This window comes from Cyanistes caeruleus, chromosome 11, assembly GCF_971803275.1.
Source record: "Cyanistes caeruleus chromosome 11, bCyaCae1.hap1.1, whole genome shotgun sequence".
NCBI classification, from domain to species: domain Eukaryota; kingdom Metazoa; phylum Chordata; class Aves; order Passeriformes; family Paridae; genus Cyanistes; species Cyanistes caeruleus.
This window is the reverse complement of record NC_141711.1, coordinates 7,921,299-7,942,248: the sequence shown is the minus strand read 5'-3', so window position 1 is coordinate 7,942,248 and position 20,950 is coordinate 7,921,299. Positions and strand designations below refer to the sequence as shown.

Sequence of the window (20,950 nt, the reverse complement as noted above, 5' to 3'; positions counted from 1 at the left end):
GTTCTTTCTCCTTATGTCACATTCACTCCCAGAAGAACATAGTCTCTGAAAAAGTAACATGGTGGTCAACTGTCAAAATGGAATATAATCGAGCACAAACAGTAGGTAAGGATTGTTAGTCTTAAGTGCTCAATAAAAATCATTAAGATCTATTTGAATGAAATGCTTTTAGCATAAGTTTTAGCTAACAAAATTTTAGACCTTCCTCCCTGCAAAGAAAGAAGTACTATGCAATATCTTATTATAAATTTTAAAATGTGTAAGTAATGAAAATCACCATTTGCATTTTCTTCTGAAAATTACCATTTTCCTCTATTTTTCCATATATCTTCGTAAAAGTTCCTGGTGGTTCTTCCAAAAGTAGATCAATTGCCCAAATGTTCACTTCTTTGCAGACAGCAGCTGCTTCATTTCAATTGTGCAGAAATTTAACACACAAAGTTACTAACTGAACTCTGAAAGTAGCTTCTGAAATTTGCAATCATTATTTTTGTTTGAATATCCTAAATCACCTTACTTTGGCTAAATTATATAAGCACTTAAGCTTTTTAAAACATTCACAGAGCAGAAACAGCAGAGGCTGTTTACCAAGTCACTGAATCTCTTCTACAGACCTCTGTTAGAAGCTACTTTTGGGAAATAATCAACCTTGAAGTGGTAGAAATATTTTTGCAAAGCCTGGGGCATTCCAGTGATTTAACCCTCATGACCTCACCCCAGCTTGGTGAAGTCGCCAGAAGGAAAAAACTTTAAAAGGCTAAGAAGTCATTACGAGTTTAATCCTCAGAAAGCAGAAAACAAGAGTGTGACCTAGGGAGCCAGGGCTGGAAGGAGTGAGCAAGGTTTCCTTAGCAAAGCTATTTACTCTCAGAGCTGGAGAAGGAAGCAGGAGTATTTTCCTGGAACCATGGAATCCGTGTCTTATGTCAGGATTTTCCCCTGTCAGAACACACAGGGCAGCCAACAGCCAACCCCTGAGCCAGGAGATGCAGCAACTGAGAGAGACAGACCATTCTGTATGCAAGCAAAGCCGGTTATTGTACTAATGACCAGATTTTATAGTTCTCTAACTTCCACACAAAATTTTCCACTCAGGTCCCCTTGCCTCTATTCCCTTAGCAACACAGTCTTTTCAGTTATGAAGTCCTTGTTATCATCCTCTTGTGCCAGCACTGTCCTTGCTAACATCCTCCTGCACCAGAGCTGTCAAACATGATGTCTTCACTTCTTATTCATGCCTTGAGTTTCCCTCTCCACAGCTTCCACTGGACCAGGGCCGGGAGGTCTGTGGTGCTACCCAACTCAGCTTCTGTAGCTGTCTGATCTTCTACATGTCCCCCTTTCTGTTCTACAATCATGATTTATTTTACTGATTTATTAATCAATCTCTGAATACATTGAATCAAGCAAGGCAGGTATACCACTATAATTAATAGCATCCCTAATACAAACATTCCCATCTTAATAAAATTTTTGACCCATCCAGTGATCACCCAGTCTTCAAAAAGGTTGTTAAACCAGTCAGCTCCATCTACTATTTTTAATTTGGCTACATTGTCTTGTAAAGCTTTAATACTTACATGAATAGAGTGTGAATGATCAGAAAGGTTCATACAGAAACATATTACATTCCATCAAAATCTTCACATCAATGTCCATGTACTAAAAGAAAAAAATCAATAGTGGCTCATTTCTGCAATGTAGCATGTCTAATTGAACCAACATTGGTCAACAATCTTTCTAAAGCAAGGAAAGTAGCATTAGTTTGTCTAACTAACAGCCTAGTTTGTTAAACAATCCCTTTCCAGGGATTGTGCCTTTCCAGACACTACTCCTAGAGCAAAATAGAAGGAAGCCCAATGCTGTTGTAGTGACCAAAAGTCAAGGTTATCATCATAATAAGGTGTAAACACTGAATGCTGTGCTTCCCTCACTGTGGAAAGTTATGTTGTAAAATCATGGATGCGTTGGGTGTTAACAGCAAGAGTCACCTAAACTGCAGGGGCCTGCCTTAATACATGATGGAATAGCAGCCCAAGCTCTACCTCCTCTAATAAACACTCCTGCTGGTAACGATAATGGAGCATTAGTAAAGCGGGAGGTGTTGGTAGAAGTGTAATTACACCAGGCACTTTTTTTTAATATGGATTGGCTTGAAGAAACATCCCATGCTTCAGATTGGTTGGCCACAGATTACCATTTTTACAGATCCTAGAAGTTCTAATTCCTGTGGCTCAAGGGCTGCATGAGGGAGATATGGGAACCATTGGTCCCAAGCATTGGCATGATTCTCAAAATGAAGAACATGAGCCAAAAGGGGATGTGGCCATGTATAAATGTAGTAAAGGTAAACCAAAGAGACAAGTAGAAAATGGGTTTCAAGAGAGGCCATAGCCAAGCATAAAGTATCTTGTCCTGTTAAATTGGCTAAAGATATCCATACATTTGTTTTTGGCTGAATAGCAGGCCGAGTACAAGTAAGAGGAATACTAAAAGCACTAATACTAAATATGCCTTGGCTAGCCTAAGCTGAATATTACCTTGAGGCAATGGTGATAGAGGACTATCATTGTGGGAGGAGTTAGAACTGACACTACAAAACTTATTAACAATGGCAAGCCATTGCTCGCTTGATAACTCCTGATGTTCGGGCAAACCACATCGATGCCCACACGCCAGCTGTTTAATTTGTATATTATTCTGACTGCTCCTTAAAGGGTCACAATGCCAACAGTCAGCTCTTCTTCTATGAGATGCACAATACCAAAGGCACCCACACCTTTGACACTCACACAGAGTACACACTCGATGATGCCCTGTGTGACAGGGAAAGGAAATGAACAGACCTGCAGAAAGCTCACGTTCAGATGGTATTGCATCACTTGTGTCAAAAGAAGACAGACACCTCAGCTTTAAGTTAGGGGCCTCCCTCCCCCCACCTCACCATACATAACTTGTAGTATATGACACTTCTGTGCAAATTCCCAAATTGAATTTTTCCCCTTGTTCACAGATTCAAGACTAATGCAGTTTTATGGTAGACATTTCAAGAACCAGACAAACTATTGATTTATGGTAATCAACCATTGACTACTTCTATAATATCATCTGCAGAAAAGAACTTATTAAACAATTCAACTGATGAAATCAACAAATGCGAGAGACATGCAAGAGAAGCAGAGATTTGGCTTCACTGACTGTGTTCAAGCATAACTCTTAAGGTAGTATTTACCAATGTCATACATCATCCATATGAATGATCACAAACTCTGTGTGATTTCATATAAACATCTACTTTCAGCACCACATCTAAAAAACAAATCTATTCGAAAATCATAGAAACAGAGTTTTAGTAGGAAGAGACCTTTGAAAGTCATCTACTCCAACTAACCTGCAGTGAGTAGAAATATCCTCAACTAAATCAGGTTGCTCAGAGCCCCATCCAAGCTGAGCCAGAATGCTTCCAGGGATGGAACATCTACACCTCTGGGAATCTGTGCCAGTGTTTTACCACCCCCATCATAAAAAAAATGTCTTCCTTAAATCCAGTCTGACCCCACTTTACCTTAGTCTAAAACAATTATCCCTTGTCCTATCACAACAGGTCCTGTGAAATAGTTTGTCCCTGTTCTCTCTTATAAGCTCCTTTTAAGTAGTGAAAGGCCACAAGAACATCTCCCTGAAGCCTTTTCATCTCCAGGCTGAACCACCCCAGCACTCTCAGCCTTTCATCACAGGACAGATATTCCACCCCTCTGATCATTTTTGTGGCTCTCTCTGGACCCACTCCAGCAGGTGTTTTAATACTGACAGAAAATTTACTTGGAAATCTTATGCATAGGGATAAGATAGCAAACTGGAAGAAGAGCTGTTGGTTGTTTTAAATCATACAGGACTTGCTATTTTATTATTACTGCAGTATTGCCCTCCAGAACACACACCCTCAGAGACAGCCACATGTGTTCCCAGCCTTGGCAATTGATGCAAGATCCCTTGAAACCAAGATTCTTTCAATCCACAGTTGTCCTCACATTACACTTCAACACATATTATACATAAACACTAAGATAAGATAGATGAGATCCAACCCAAACCACTCAACTTCCAACAGCCGATTTGCTTGCTGTCCTAAATAACCTTCTGGGATTTTGTTTTTGCACCAAAGAAAATCCAACAACTGGGAAATCGTTTTGCTTGAGAAATTTCCACAACACTGAAGTCACTGCAATAACTGCTTGCAAGAACTGCCATGAGGAGTGCCATTCTGCAGAGGTGTGTAGCTCCAGACTTAATACCTTTTACTTCTGTGCCTTGGGGTCACTTCCATTCAGGAGGAATTACTGTCACTTCTATTTCAGGTGGATTTCAAGAAGATTAAACCCTATTGACAACCATCCTGCTTTTCATCTGAATTTGCACAATAATCCTCATTCTTCATAGGGAAAAAAAAAAAAAAAAAGAATCCGTTATTCTATACACAGAGGATCAGGAACACATCATGAATAGTCCTCGAAATTAGACAATGTTCTATTCACTGCTCCTTTAAATATTACTACATACTTAAATAGAGGTAGAAACCAGATTAACAAAGGTGAGTTCACCTAGAGAGAGTCTGTATTAATGAAGAGCTAATACCATAAATCTGGTGCACATGGTAGCGCGAACAAAATGTCAAGCTTAAGAGAATAACTTCTCCTCCCTAAAGGTGGATTGCACAGGTGGAAACATGCACAGCAGCTTTCTAAAACCCATGGCATTTTCAAAAACCTTTATGCAGTAAACTACTCTGCTCCTTGGGAATGTTTTACAAGACAAACTGTGTGGGAAACAGTAAAGGTAAGGAGAGTCTCAGAAGCTGTGAAAACAGGCCTCAGAAAAGAAAAAGCAGAGAACTTAGAGCTAGCTGCAGCTGCAAAGCCTGACAGTAAAGAAGATGCAATAATACAATATGCAAGGACATGAAACAATAGTTGAGTTTTTAGGCTTGGCTAAGATAGACCTTAAGACTGCAAAAAAAATATGCTTATCAAGATAGTAAAAAGTTTTAGGCTTAATAACAGAGTATTAATAGATATGTGTATTGTATTAATAGATAATGTGTATTGTTAATAGAAAGCAAACAAGCAAGCATTGTTTGAAGAAGGTGTATGTATACTTTTAGTGATTGGATAGAACAATTGTCTGTAAGCTTTAGCAATATGCTATTGGCTGAAAAATGTTTAAAATGTTCTGTAACAAAGAGATCTTTGGCTGCTCATGGAGCTGTGAGCTTGTGCCATCTCCCGAGTCTGTAGCTGAGACTGGGGCCCAAAATAAAAGCTAGTGACACATCACTCAGCAGTCCCATCCCATTTGTGAAAATCTCCAACAAAACTGAAGTATCAGAGCTATAAAAACACACAGAATTCTCTACAAGTTGAAAGAAAACAGCTTTTACATTGCACTTCCGCACTTTTTCACAAACCAAGAAAGCTACATTACAAACCATTGTGTAAGCAAAAACAGCTCCCCAGGCTTTAGATAATATCAAAATCTATTAATGCAGGGGAATAATGTATTATTCCATACACAGAAATTTGTTTTTATTTAGGGGCAAAATAAACAGCTGAGGCCATTATGAGCAGAAAAGCAGAGTCTTCTCTAAAGCAAGTTCATTTTGTCTGGGTTTTAATAACACCAGATGTTTTCTAATACTGTACAAACAGAAGCTGTTGAAATTTATTGCTGTGAAAATCAGATACCTTTCTAGAATACTTATTAATATGCAAAGAGAAGATTCAACATGTGTCTAAACATCAAATTAGAGTCAAACTTCTATTGGAAAATTGAAATATGTCAATTACATTGAATTCTAGCATTAAACTGGAGCTGAACACACAAAAAAAATACTGCTACTCTAAGACATTTTATTAAGAAACAAAAAAGAGTCCGAGTAAAAATCTGTATTTCACAGTAAATGCCTATATACATATTCTTAGAATTTAACACTGAGGAAAAATAACTCAGAGTTTTACTGATAAAGACTTTCATGTAAAACTGAGTTAAGACTTGTGACTTCCAGGAAGGACGAAGAAAATCTAGAGCTAGACAGGAGACAATCTGTCCCAGTGAAAGGCTTATCAGGCATTCATTTATTTTCTTACAACCTTAAGTATGAGAGGTGGGCAGAAGACCAGAGTGAAGCCTTGTCCTCCATGTCTAAGCGATATTTAATTTCCATCCCTTGGGAAAGCTTCTGCAGGGATCAGTTCCCAGAAAGATTTCCCAAAAACTTCTGGAAGATTGGCAAAAAAAACAGCTACAACCACCACTCAACTCCATAAAAAGTACTCAGGAAAAAAAGCACCCTCTAAAAACTCATCATTTCACCATTTCTTTTGAGATAATAGGTATCACATTGTATCTTCAAAAGTATCAGATTGTGTCTCTGTGTCTGTGTGCATAACACGTTCCTCTCTAAAACACAGGTCTGAACACTCACCAGTTAAGAGTCCAAAATGGTTTCTGCACAGCACCAAAGCAGCTGCTACTTAGGGTAGCCTGCACATAAAGGGTACGGACATGGCTGAGATACATTTTTAGCCAACCCCCTAAAAGTGAGCAACTCTGATGAGGAAATTTAAATTTTGTCAAATCAGTTAAATAAACACTCAAAGGCCAGGTAAGTGGGTACAAATTTCATGTCCTTTCTAGCATGGGAAGTTCCAACTTAAGCCAGGGTAATCAGAGCCAGCAAAGTTTGTGTCGATGTACTGAAATACAAAAAGGTCACCTTTAGTGAATTAAATTAAATGCACAATGAATCAGGCAGCAAAGCTGCACAGCCACTACAACTTGTTTAACTGTCCATTGTATATAACCCTTAAGGGGGAGGGAATCTACACACTCGGTAGCTCCACAGAGTCTTGTTCTATTCACCCTCCAAATGAAAACCCTTGTAACCTTCAGTTTCTTGTGACACCTATGGTATTTTAGACTTTTGAACTAGATTAACTGATTGTATATTTTTTAATAATTCTACCAATATACAATTCCTGGAAGTACTACAATAATTCTATTACCTGACACCATTAGACGGGTTCCTATGTTGAAATCCTCTAAAAAGTTTTCAGACTTGAGTATTATCCAGCAGCGTTTCTAATTTTTGCACAAATATGATCTAGACAATGCTACATACTAAACTACAGCTTTCCTAAGAAACAGGCAACATAGGACAAAACAAAACTCTTCTGCATAACTATAAATAAGACTCCTACTTATTCTGTTGCTAAAAGCCTTCATGTCTTAAATCTCTTCACCACTATTAAAAAACTTTCTATCTTTTCTCTAACTTTAATAACTTCTACAGTGAAAAATAAATAAGTGATTCCATAGGTGCCAACAAGCAAAGCACATCTTTATTTTGCTTTAAAAAGAAAGCAGCTGGGAAGACATCTTTTGAAATAGAGCAGCACAGGCTGGTGGGCAGGGACATGACTGAAATTATACCCTTCCAGTTAGCACAAACAACTGCCTACTTCAGTCCTCAGTTTTTTATGCATCATCCAGGTTAATTTTGATTGTAACCTATTTGTCTTCTGAAGACACTGAATACATTCCCATACTACTGTAGGAGTCACTCTGTCTCAGGGAAACAGTACTTCCTGGAATTCTTGACATGCCAAGAAATCAGAGTTACTCCTATTGCTCCTTGCTGACAGATCTTATTATCAGTTCTGCCATTAACTTGGACTGAAATCCAATTCTGGCCAGCTCCTTGACAAGAGATTTAAGACAACCAAATACAAAAACTCTTCTCATACTTTTTGTATCTGGGAAGTTGAATTCTTGTTGCTGCTTTGTATTTTGTTGTTTTAACTTTTTCTAGTGGAGAGCTAAAACAAAATATTCCTCCTTGGAATTTTAATGCAGAGACTAGAGTGGAAAGGACATTTTGCATAAAGAGTCCATATCCCCCCAAACTGTATTACATTGCTTTTTTTTTAGAGGTATGCTGAACATCAGCCTAGCAAAGAAACCTGCTGACACAGTAAAAACTTTTACTGTATTTCTGTACAAACCCACTAAGAAAAATGCCTTTCACTTGCAGTTTTCAAGACCTTGAAGACTCTTCAACACAGCATAGTGCACTTTCATGAATGAACCCCCTACAGTCATCTATGAGTTTGGAACTCCCACAATGTCCCAGTCCTACTGGGATGGTTGACTGTTCATGTATAGGAGACCAGTTCTCCTGTTTGGTGAAGATAACATAAGCTGAGATAGATGATGATAACTCCATTCCTTTATCTCTCAGATGGAAGCAAAGAATGAAAGGTAAAATTTTTCTAAATAATTTACATCCACATTTACATTCCTTTGACATTGTAAGTCAGTAGGAATAATGAAGACAATCCTCAAAATACTGGTCAAAACCAAAATTATTTTACCTCTGTCAGGAATAAAGTCAGGAAGGAGCAAGAGTCAGGAACTGAACTCATATTTGCTGAATTTAAATCAACTGCTTTCACCCCAAGCTTTCCTTTATTCTTCAGCACTACTGTGGTATTTGCAGCTCCAGGACTAATTTAAAGACTAGAAATAATCTTCATTTTCAAATAAGTGTCTGTCCCATTCAATTAGAGAAATGTATTCAAAAATTCAGGTTAGACTTAATCAAAGAAGAAATTTCCCAGCACTCGATTTAAAACCTTTCAGGGAAAAGGTTGTCAGAATTATAATGGGGGGAGGGAAATGAACCACCACCCCAAAAACCTTCCATTAACAGTACTGCTAATAGGCAAGACATACTTCATTTCTTCTAACAACTTTGTGTGTGTGTATATATATGTATATATATGTATTGTGTGTGTGTGTGTGTGAGAAATAACAATACTCTTCTCCTCCCTAAGTATTTGCAAATAATGGAATGAAAGGAGAATCAAAACAGAAAAGTCTGAGCTGCAATGAAAGAAACCTGAGGGACTGAGGGATAAGCAGTTTTTTTAATTCTGGGGGCTTGGGGCACAGTGATGTGAAAATAAGCAACCAGTAAAAAACATAACTGAAATGTCCTCTGGGGAGAAAAGCTGCATAAATCTGTCCAAAAGAGTGAGGTACTGCTTGACTGCAGAGAAAAAACAGTACACAAGAGGATTCAGAGGTAAAGTGACACAAGGAATGCTTCCACCTGGCAGAGATATTGACTGATATCCACGATCTAACTACACAGAATAACATGTGGGGGAAAAAATACAGCTACTAGCAACAGACAAGTAGTTTCAAAATGCTTTAAGTACAAAAGACAGAATTTGGCAAGATAAAGACTAGGACTGATCAAGTACACAGTCCCTAAAATTGCTCAGGGAGATTGTTACAATATGGCAAAAGGATTGTACAGTCTGAATTTGTATAATGGAGTCAGAACTCTCAACAAATGCTACTTGAAAGAAACAATTAGGGACTGGCATATGTCCCAAATCAATAAATGTATGTAAGTCTAAAACAGAGTTTAACAGTCACATAAGAGGATCTGAAATGCCAGTAATTGAGTCCCGCACATAGCTGGTTTAGATGGGATACAGCTTTAGAAATTCTACACACCAAATGCCCTTGCACACATTTTAATCTATTATCACTTCTTCAATAAACTTCACACACAAGGACGCTCTTCTGCCTTTGAGGAAAAAACCCAATCTGCTTCATCTTGGTATAGACTGAGCTGCCAATGGCTGCTCAGGGATGGGCTGGGCATCAGCAGGTGGATTTATTTTGCTTCAGCAATTGTACTGAGCATCACTTGATTCTCCTCAGTTTTAGTCTTCATGTTCTTTTCATCACAATTATTACTACTATTATTATTGTCTGATTCTCCTCCCCACTGTGGGCAAAGAAGCAGGGGAGTGAGCAAGGGGCTATGTGGTACTGAGTCACCAGCTGGGGTTAAATCATTACATGTATTAAGAAACAAAAATGTTATTTTCAACACTCATTTTAAACAGCTTAACCTAAATTGTACTATAAAAAAGTCAGCATTTAAGTACAAGTTTGTTGAAGGCTAAGAACTCTCCTGTGAGGGGAAAAAAGCTTTATTATAAACTGATTACCATTACATTAAAAATATACTGTTCCTCGATGCAAAGCATATCATACATCACCTATTAAGTGATAAGTGGAATGACTGTAAATCAGGAAAAAATTTTAAAAATCCACAGAAAAATTCTGAAACAAAAATATATTGTGAAATTTATGTCTCTTTTATATTTCCTCCTTTCCCAATCTGTTAATGCGTTTTTTGAAGCCCCTGGAGAATACCCAGCTCTTGTCATAGGATCCTTCCTGGGGCAGCCTGTCCCTGTACCTCACTACTGTGAGGGTGCTGAGGTGCTGGAACAGGCTGCTCAGAGAAGATGCAGATGCCCAATCCCTGGAAGGTTGGATGGGGCACTGAACAACCAGGTCCAGTGAACAGCTTTGGCAGGGGTGTTGGAATGAGATGATCTTTAAGGTCCTTTGCAACCCAAACCATCCTGAGATGGTATTTTCTATACCTCATCACTAAAAAATGTTCTTTAGGCAGAGAGCACAGCCACAAAGGAGGAGGCCATGTGTTACCTTGTTCCAGGGTGAGCAAAGTCCTCCAGTGAATTGCCACACTGGGTGAGATTTCTAACAGCAAAAAGTTCACAAGTAACATTGAGTAAGTCATTAATTCATTCAGCTTATTTTTCCTCCACCAGTGCTTTTACGTTGTCCAAGGGCTACTTGGAGGTTTAATGACAATTTCTTAAATTTAAACCGCTTGAGCACCAGTGGTTGCTAAGGCAGCACTGATTTATCAATATGCCACCTCAATATATTCACATGCAACTCTTTTTGCCCAATTTTGTGAGATTACAGGCAGGTCCCCTTGAAGAGAGCTGGAAGCAATCAAACAACCAGAAGCAATCAAGACCCAAAGTGATAAGTACAAAATGGAGCTAAAAAGCTTGTTCCCTCAAACTGGTCACCCTGCCCAAATGGGAAGGGCTTCCACTGTGAAGCTGTGAAAGAGGGCAGATAAGGATGGTTCAGTCATCACTGTCACCAGCAACACACTTCTGTTGCAAATAAGGAAATAAAAAGGTTTAAGCCAAAGGGAAATATTCAAACATTTATGTGAATATTACATCTTCTAAAGCACTTTCCTTGCCTACACTTCACTTTAGCTGTACTTAATAAAAAAAGAAAAAAAACCCTGTACTTTATATTTAATTCATACTTCTGTAAAATACTGTTCTAAAATACCTATTACCACATATTAAAAGACACTGAAACAACTGAATTTGGCCTCCATATCAAGGTTACAAGGAACATGAGCCACAATCAGGAACTGAATTCCATTTTCAATGGCCCAGTTCTGATTCCAGGGTTTTTTTAATCAAATTGCCTCTAAGGAGTCAATTGTATTTTACAGAATTAAGCAAAAGTAGTGGTAAGGTCAGGATGACAGAATAACTTCCAGGAACTAGCTCTGTCTTCTCATCCTGTTCTTAAGAGATTGTGTACATGAGATCACATCCCATTTGCGATAATCAAAATACCGTGTACTCTACAGCAAGCCTAATTGTTTTTTTTTTTCCCAAAAAAGAGGAGGGTTTCAAACCATTTCAGATTGCATCCCTTCCCAAAATTATATTTGGCAAAAAGGTTTTTCCTTTTTCCTTATATACCTTAGAAAGGAAAATAGGGATCCAGACAGACTATTTCTTTGTGTCATATTTGCTGGGCTTCTGGTGTAACTTTAATAAGCAATTTAAAGAAGGGAGACTTAAGCAGAAATTTCAAGGACACAAGATGAGATTTCTACAATTTGTGAACATCATTGGCAACTTGCTCTTCATAAGTTCTTTAAGCAGGGTTAAAGGAGATAAATTGATTGTGTAAATATGAAGTAAAACAAAACAGCAGCTTATTCTTGATTTGACAAGGTATTTGTAACAAATGAGAAACATTTACTATCCGTGGATCATTAAACACATAAAAATAATTTACATTAACCAAATTGTACACTCCAAGGAATATTTTTAACATCTGCCAGTATAATTTCTTAAATCACAAGCTATATAATCAATTTGATTTTCACTTTTTTTTCTGCTCATTAAAAATCTTGCATCTGGTATCTTGGGTATGCCAGAGAGGGCAAGATCTCTGGCAAAATGAAACACATTACAGTATATACTTCAACTGTTTTTTTCTTTCCAAATAAATTAGTTAATAATAGGTTTGAGTTGGATTTATTTTGCTTCAGTTTTCTGGGGAGGAGTGGGTGGTTCAGGGTGTGTGGAATTTCTTTTCCCAAAGCAGCTCCAGAACATCCAACACTTTCTAATAATTGAATTCAAATGGCAAGACTGGTTAATTTTAGAAGGTAGGGCATATTTAATAAACTAAAGTCTCAGGAAAATACACAGTCTTATGAGTTCTCTAAAGCCAAAATACCTATTATAATGGTAAATTGGAATACTAGATTATATAATCTATTATTATGTATTATATAAACAGATATAACAGATAAAAGGCCTCCATATTCACAGACTTAGGTCATTTACAATGCCCTCAAATCTTTAATTATTTTCATAGTTGTTTGTTTGTTTTTTCTGTTGTTGGATTAGAATGATTTCATAAAGCTTTGTTTGAGGGGTTGTTTCTGTTGGGTTTGGTTTCCTTTGTTTTTTTTAAAGTGATCCCTGTAGGTAAGTGCTGAAGAAGAAAGTCATAGAATAGCGAATTCAATTCACAGTCTGTCAACAAAAAAAACTCAGTGCAGATCAGCCTCAGCCCTCTCCAAACCACCCACAATGAGATTCAAAGCAGAAACCAGCAAATGTTTTGGTGAGCTCTGATTACATCCATCAGATTATCTCACAAACACATTTCAGAAGAGGAGAGGGACCATTACACTAAACAATTACAAACAAAAAACTGAAAACACAGTCTTGTTTATATCCACATAAACATTTGAAACTTTATTTCAACCCTGCCTTTGTTAAAGACATTCATCTGTTACTGATCCAGACCATTAACAAATAGGGTACAAATCTAATGCCCTGCAGGGCAATAGCAAGATCCAAAAGCTGGTGCAAAACTATTCATTTATGCTGGATATTTGCACCAAGTTTGGATTTTTAAGCCACTCAGATACATTTCTTATAAAACAAACAAACAAAAACCAACAAAACAAAGTATTCACCAAAAAAAGAATAAAAACAACAAGAACTCCAACCAAGTACTACACCAGAATAAAAGTACAAACAAAATATTCTACTTTTATACAACTATTTCTGTAAAACCAGATCAGAAAACGAATTAGCACAAGTGTAGGAAATGAACTTTACATGTCACATGCTAAATGCAAATTTCTGAGTACACTGAGATTTTATTTTAGCAACAAAATGTGAAATGACTGTAGGAAGCGTAGATTTATTTTGAGCAAATTTATCACAATATTTGAAGCACCACATAAAATATTCTATTTGCACATCGCTGCCAATTCTGCAAGCACTTCATACTTGCTCTGGATACCAAGCAGTTCCCCTGGGCTAAGTCCATAAATGCTGTCCTAGCAGCACCCCTGGAGGACCCTGCCCATCCTTACCCCTTTGCTTGTCACCACAGATTACTCTGCTCTCTCCACTGGCCTCACTGCAAGATTAACTTGGAAGTTTGTTTGAACATCTATTTGAAAATATAAAGGAGGGGAAAGAAAACATCTCCCTTATGTTGGGTGCTATATATGTATGCAAGATGGAACAAAGAAATAATACCACATTTAAAGAAATAGAAAAAAAAATTCAGAATCAGTAATGGTATGTTGTGCTTTGAAAAGACAAATTATCCCAGGGCTAAAATAGATTTCAATATGACTGTACACTAATGAGTTCATCTACATATGTCTTAGAAAATTGCATGTATCATAACTTCAAGTAAAATTTAGTCCAAATAAATTTTAACAAAAAAAAATCATTTTCTTTTCTCAAAATAAATAATTAGTATATTCTATCACCGGTAATTCATTCCTTGCACAAAGAAACAATAAAATTTAGAATAGCATTTTGAGTCTTGTTTTTCAATCAAGTTACGACAGACCAAAATATTTCCTGTCAATCAAAAGAAAGGCTATTAACATCAGTTATTTGATTCAAAGTGCAGAGACTTTTTCATCTTCACTTCAGAACAAGAACTTCAGCAACCACTGAAAAGACATGCTTTGCTATTTTTTGCTGCTCTCCAGAGGAAAAAGAAAAACAAAAAAACCAAAAAAACAACAACAACAGAAAAAAAACCACAAAAAACCAAACCCCGCATCTACCACATTCAGAACAAGTCTGAGCATCGCATCCTCTGAACTGCCAGAACTCAAGTTCAAGTCACAAGTTCTGACCTTCTCAGGTATGCAAAATCTTACCTCATGATTATTATGTGAATACACTAAGTTAGAACAGGTTGCAAATTTGGGCAGAAGTGACCTCAAACCCCACAGTTGATAAGCAGTTTAACTAGAACAAAAATATTTTACATAACAAGTGTCAAACTGTTATAAAAATCTTACGAGGCTGATCTTAATCTCATTTTCCTTGCTTTACAACAAAAACCCAGTGTGGGACATTAAAGTATGACAGCAACCTGTGTGTCTTTAGCCATGCACAGCTCCCTTTACACTCTCTGAAGGCAGCAGAGCCTGGCGAGCTGTGCTGGAGGTGCTCAAAGTCACACTCTGCAGCAGCTTTTCCCCTTTCTGAATGTGAAGGGAGCCAAGGACAATTAGTAAACTCTCCCAGCCTAAGCAAGTGCCTAGAAAGAGGCAGAAATGTTAAGAGTCTTGATCCAAAGACATGACATGATAAATGAGAGTACCAAGACAGCCATATAGCAAAGTAAGAACAATGATAGGATAAATGTAATTGCTGTCTTTCACCAAGACCCGTAAGCACACAAGCTTTCTTGCCTTTCTTCTTTGAGCCAGGGCTACAGGGAGGGAGCAGCAGCAAGGAATAGGAGATCCTCATTAAACAAACATTCTCAAACTACAGGATGTGTGGGGATACACCCAGCTCTGTCAAAAAAAGAATCACAGAAAAAAAAAAAAAAAAAATCCAGCGTTAGCAAAAGCTAAATTTATCTCCTTCCTTCAAAAAACTTAGAAAATGTCATTGTTTAGACAGCTTATCATAAAACTCAAACAATTTCCCCTGCCATAATTATAGATTGGTTTACAAAAACAGTAAGTGTAGAACCATAAAAAGTTTACTATTTTGCATTTAATGAAGAACTCCAGTCTTGCAAAGATTTATATATATACTCAACTTGATCCAGGTGAGGCATTCCATTGTGAGGGCCGTTATGTTAAAGCAGCAACAGTGGGTATAGATCAACATTCATTTGAAGCACATAGTTGTTACAATAATTAGAAAAGGTTTTCATTTGTGTTTAACATCACTTTTAGGCATGAAAAAATCTTATTAGCACAAAGTAACGCCCACATTAAGCTGCATGTGCTGCCAAAGCACAGGAATAACACCTTTTTTGTTCATTTTTACTTTCAAGTTTCTGTTGCCAATACATAGTTCTTATACTCCAACTATAAACATAAATAGGAGTCAGATGTTTCTCATCCTCCATCTTCATTGTTTAGGTCTAAATCCAAAATTTTTTTGTCTTCAACTCTCAGAGCACCACATTAAAGTATATAATGGAAATGTGCAATAGAAAGGTAGAAAGCAGGGCTAAGGAGAATAAAAGGTTTAACATAGATAGAGACAGAAAAAAAGAAACCAACCTTTTGCTACTTCATTTTTCTCTTAAGTCAGCTAATAACATGCTCTGCCTTCTATATTATAGATTTCTGTACAACATTATGCTCAAAGCAAGTCATAGAAAAAATCTAAACATTTCTGCCGTTCATAAATTACCATCTTCAACAGCCATTTGAACAGGCACACCTTCAGCACTGTGGTCTGCCTTTAAGTTGAATTAGGCTATTTTCCTTGTTATTCTTATAAAGACAAAAGGAAGACAGTTTTCCTCCAAAATTCTCACTTGTCAAGATGTCTTTTTATTAGAATTTCTATGATTTTTTAATTCTTCACAAAATACTTTCAGAGTCACTAGACAGAACTACAACAAATCTGAGTATTAATAAAACAAATCCACTTATTACATGCAAGACTTTTGAAAGGAAGAATTCTTATGTGCTTGACATGCCACAGGCATGTGTTAGAAAAAGATGAAATGAGAAAGGATAAAAACTTTCAGAGTCAGCATTAATCCACAGTCTCTTTTGATGCTCACTCCCTTGGCAGCAGGTATTAGCTTTCCCAAGCCCAATGCTCAGAGGAACTACATTACTACTCTCACTAAGTCTTATTTACCAACCAAAAGGCTTTAACATGAAGGAAAATATGGAAAGGCTCAAATAACTGTGAAAACCCTGAGGGCTGTAGCAAACATGGGGGAAAAGGAAACTCCCACACCCCTACCTGGAACTGTCAATCCATAAATCCCAACAAACTGTGACTGAAGGTATTTAACCTTCAAAATAAATACAAAGAAACATGAAATAAGTTACCAAGATCTACCAGAAATAATAATAATAAAAATCCCTTTCATTTCCAACTTTGATGAGACATTCAAACATATTTACACAAACCTGAAGTAAATTCTCAACAGCATCTAACTGACCTGAGAAAACAATGTCTTCTGGGGCATAGACAGCACCAACTCAATGTTCAAAATATTTGAAGACAATACTAAGATAAAATATTCACTATAACAAATCTGACCCTGTTATCAGACAATACACAATCAATGAATATTGTCCTATGCACAGAAGCACAGCATTACCTGAATATTTATTCCCTCAACCGTTGCATCTATTTTTTTTTTTATAATATCACGCAAAATTTATTTCTGTTGAGGAATAAATCAACAGAAGAGACTGGACTTCCATTCACGGAAAAGCTGGGTGCTACTTTCAGCTAGTTCTGTTCTCTGCACGGGCCTTTACTCAGAACAATTTTCTACCTGACTGGACAATGTTTCTTTCACAGTGAAGAGCATTAACTGGATGCAATTTTGCAAGTGCAACTGAAATCGAGTCCCTTTGCCAAAGTATCCATATGTACAAAAAGTGACAAATTTATGCTTCCAACAATGCAGTTTAATACCAAGACTACAAAATTCTATGAAGTTAAATACTCTGGTGAAATGTATAACTTTTATTCTGTTTAGTACAGTACAAATATAATTATACAAATCTTGACATATGCCTTTGGCTCGCACTCTGTTTTCCTTTGCCACATGTTCTTGAAGTTCAGGAATTGTTTGGCTAGGATTTTAGTTTGTATTTATGTACAGCCACTTTTCATTGAGGTTCTTTGCCTCAAGGGTGCAATCACTTTGTGTTCAAGGAATAGTCTGACAAACACAAAGCTTTTACCTGCAATAAATTTAACATCCCTGTAACTGAACAATTCAGTCTGCTCTCCCAGACACCTGAGTGGCAGCAAGACTAAACATTCCCTGGTCAATCAACTTCTGACTGAAGTCATTTTCTGCACAACACAGAGAGAAGGGAACTTGAAGTAAACATGAAAAAGTAACCTATGAGATGCATTATTGAGAAATCTCAACTTTAACACCAGCCATATTACAGCTGTGCCTACTTGGAGTCCCCAAGTAATTACATGTAATGAAGGACTAATGTGTTGGAGGAACATTAATTAAATCAAACTTTTTCCTGGTTGGCATGTTGCATTATTTATATTATATTGCACTTACAGGCCACAGTGTCCTTATGGAAATTATATGCAAGTGAAGAGACAGATTTTTACTGTCAGCACTAAGTAGACCACTACCTTCAAAAACAGTCTTAGAAGTTTTCTCATTGCTTGGACAAAAAAGTAAAGAAAGAAACCAAGAGAAACTTCAGTTGGTGAGCTACAAATGGCCTTCAGACAAAATCAAGGAACGTGAAAGTAGGGAAAATGAGGAGGAAGTACGAAAAGGCTCATTGAACATCTTATTTCTAAAAAAAGATATCTCAATGGATTTACTTGGATGTCAAAAATTTACTGCATTTGAAGGTGTAAATAATTAGTTTAAATTTAGCACTCACTTATGGATTCCTGCAGTACCTTAGAAGCAGCAAGGCTCAAAGAACAGATCCACAATTACATGCCCTACACAGGTGTTGCATTACAGGTAATCAGCAATTACATGGAGACATTTCTGTGGCATTTTAAAAATAGTTTTCATGCCCTAAAATAATTTTCTTTAAAAAAAAAAAAAAAGCCCCACAAACTTGAAAGACATAACAATTTTAAAATCAGGCATTTTGGTGCATAAAGTCAAGCATGTTAATTATGTGATGAATTCCAGTCTTGTTCATAAAACATAATTGCATTTAGCTAGGATTCACTAGATTTAATCTAAAGTCAAAAACAAAGACCATTTTGAAAAGCTTCCTCCACTTTCATCATAAAATTAATACCTTCCTGATCAAAATAGATTTCAAATTTTCAAAGCATTTCACAATCATTACGCCAATTTTGTAAATCCAGAAACTATATTAAAATGAGTCGAAATGACCTGTCAGAGGATACATAAAGAATCAACAGTGGGAGTGTGAAGAAGTTGCAGGTTTCTTAAGACCCAAGCATCATCATTTTTATAACCAGATTTGCATATTTGGGGAAAGGAGCAGGGAAAATTGGGCTATAAATCAAGAAAAATAAAGCCCTCTCTCCTAAATTACTTTCTTCCCTACCAAGCCAGCCATACTATAGAGAAGGATTCTCCCAGAAATAAAATTTTATATTTAAAACTAGTAAGTTACTCCAGCTGAATTTGTATGTTTCCTTAATGAAAGTGAAAACACTTAACAGAATACTGTTTTTCATGTTTTTTTAAAATTAGAAATGGTGGCTATACAACTTAAATAATTGGAATGAACAGGTCACATGCCTGATGGGCTTCCAAAGTTATCTGAAAAATGTCTTTTTTCCTCACTTTTCAAATTATGTTTTGTTAAACCAGATTAAGTGAAATTGTAATTTTTCTATTAAAAACTCAGACCAACAAGGAACATTAGTTTTACTTGGTCCTTTGACATAAACTAGCACAAATTTGCACATTAAATAGTCTTAATACCAAGTCTGTCTCTATTCACTTGTTTTAAATTTCTTTTAGATTAAATCCAGCACAAGACCAACTCCATTCAGTTGGGATGTACAAAGGTAGAATCAAAACCGATTTGGTCACTTCAACTCAATTTTGTGCATAGACAAAGCTTTTTGTAACTTGATAATAAACCAAACATTATTTTCAACCACAAATATTATTTTGGAAGCACAGACTAATGGTTGAAGCATGAGACAGCAAATCCATTTTTAAATAGGAACCAATTTTCATCACAGACCACTGAGTGACTCTGGGCAAGTTAATTAACCTCCCTGCAATCTGTGAAATTGGGATAATACCTGCCTTGCAGTGAGGCTTATTTCATTAATGCTTATGAAATGCTGAGAGATCCTCAAATAGATATACTGTAGAAATAGAAACAAGCTCAGTATTTCAAACAATACTTTGAAACATAATTCCTATTTGAAAACACACCTCACTGTTAAGTAAAATGTGAGTTCATAAGTAGTACTCCAGTGACTTTGGGTGCACTGAAAATACATTCCACACCAGATCAAAAATCCCAACAAAAATAACAAAAAAGGACACATATTATGTCTTTTCTTTCAGCTACATACAGAATTATCACTATGCATTTTTAGAACTTAGATTCTCATCACCAGCAGCCACAAACATTGCAATCAACTTTGAAGAGTTCCTCTGTCTGACAGTGCACCAGAATCCTTAACATAGAATCTACTTCTGACTGCAAAGTGGAGCTTTGCATAAAGCATATCCAGTGGAGCTCCAGTGCAAATATTGAAATATTTCAATGCACTTTTTACGATTTCTCTCCGTGATTCTTATCTCCCTTCAAGAAAAGATTGCAACAAGAACGAGTTCATTGTAAAACCTAAAGGTCAGAGATGAAACCAGGGTGGATGAGGTAACCAGTATCTCAAAGGGTTCCTGAAGTTATTCAGAATGAAGGGGCAATTTGAGAAGATGCAGCAAGAGTTCTGAGCACCAACATTCTTTCCTCCAGCTAGCATGGTTTAATTTTTTGAATGTGTGCCAACATCTTCAAGCCCAATTCTTAAGATCATCATAGAAAATTGATAAATAAAATATCCAAAAAGCAGCTACTACATTACTCCAAAGGGACATCTTTTCATAAGACATACTAAACAGCACCTCAGTTGATAGACCTGTTAGATTTTTCCCTATTTAGTACTGAAAAGGCTCATCTTAATCATATTTTCTCTTTAAAATGAACTTTAATAGAGCTGTTATAGAAAACAGCAGGCAAAACTGCAGACAAATGGAATAGCTGCAAAAATGTTAGTACTTACATTTTCACTTCTTGTTTTAGCAGTATATACTTGGATTATTATTGGAATAGAAAAACGTTTTTTCATAAATTTGGCAAAGTTTTGATGAAATATCATTATATCATGAAGTACAGGTAATCATACACTGCACTGTTCTGCAGTCCTTCAAAATGTCACAAGCATTCACGACTGAACGTAGCTTCATAATGCCTGAGAGGTTACAACATCCAGCAGAAAGTTCAGCCTATGAAGAGAAGCACAACCTGTTTTATGAAATTCTTGTACATGTTGTTCTTCCTAAAGAATATTATCCTTCAGAGCTAATATTTCTATAGTAAGTATTTACATAACAGATCGTAACTACACTGATGACCACGTTTTTCCCCAAGCATGGAAGCCAACAAAGAATTCCTATAACTTACACACTCAACAGAAATTATCTTTGCTGTTTTCACTCCATAAGTACCAATTCACAGCCTTTC

General features: G+C 36.6%; 1 protein-coding gene and 1 long non-coding RNA gene across 10 annotated transcripts in view; one reads left to right on the top strand and one right to left on the bottom strand.

Moving 5' to 3' along the window:
- Window positions 1-20,950, bottom strand: part of FHIT (fragile histidine triad diadenosine triphosphatase) — a 532,732-nt gene that overhangs the window by 483,369 nt on the left and 28,413 nt on the right. For 2 of the 9 annotated variants that reach the window (XM_086846075.1, XM_086846076.1), the window contains exons 1-2: window positions 2,541-2,696; window positions 1,581-1,662 (exon numbers count right to left, since the gene is read on the bottom strand). The exons of 6 other annotated variants lie outside the window; for them this stretch is intronic. The gene's annotated coding sequence lies outside the window, so the exon portion shown is untranslated. Of the gene's footprint in view, window positions 1-1,580; window positions 1,663-2,540; window positions 2,697-20,950 lie in introns of those variants that run through there. One more of the 9 variants, XM_086846073.1, reaches the window with a different exon arrangement.
- LOC111935010 (uncharacterized) lies at window positions 2,776-6,661 on the top strand. Its single transcript, XR_015275031.1, has 5 exons — window positions 2,776-2,916; window positions 3,014-3,221; window positions 4,166-4,272; window positions 4,359-4,591; window positions 4,706-6,661. It is a non-coding gene; the product is annotated as an uncharacterized LOC111935010 (long non-coding RNA).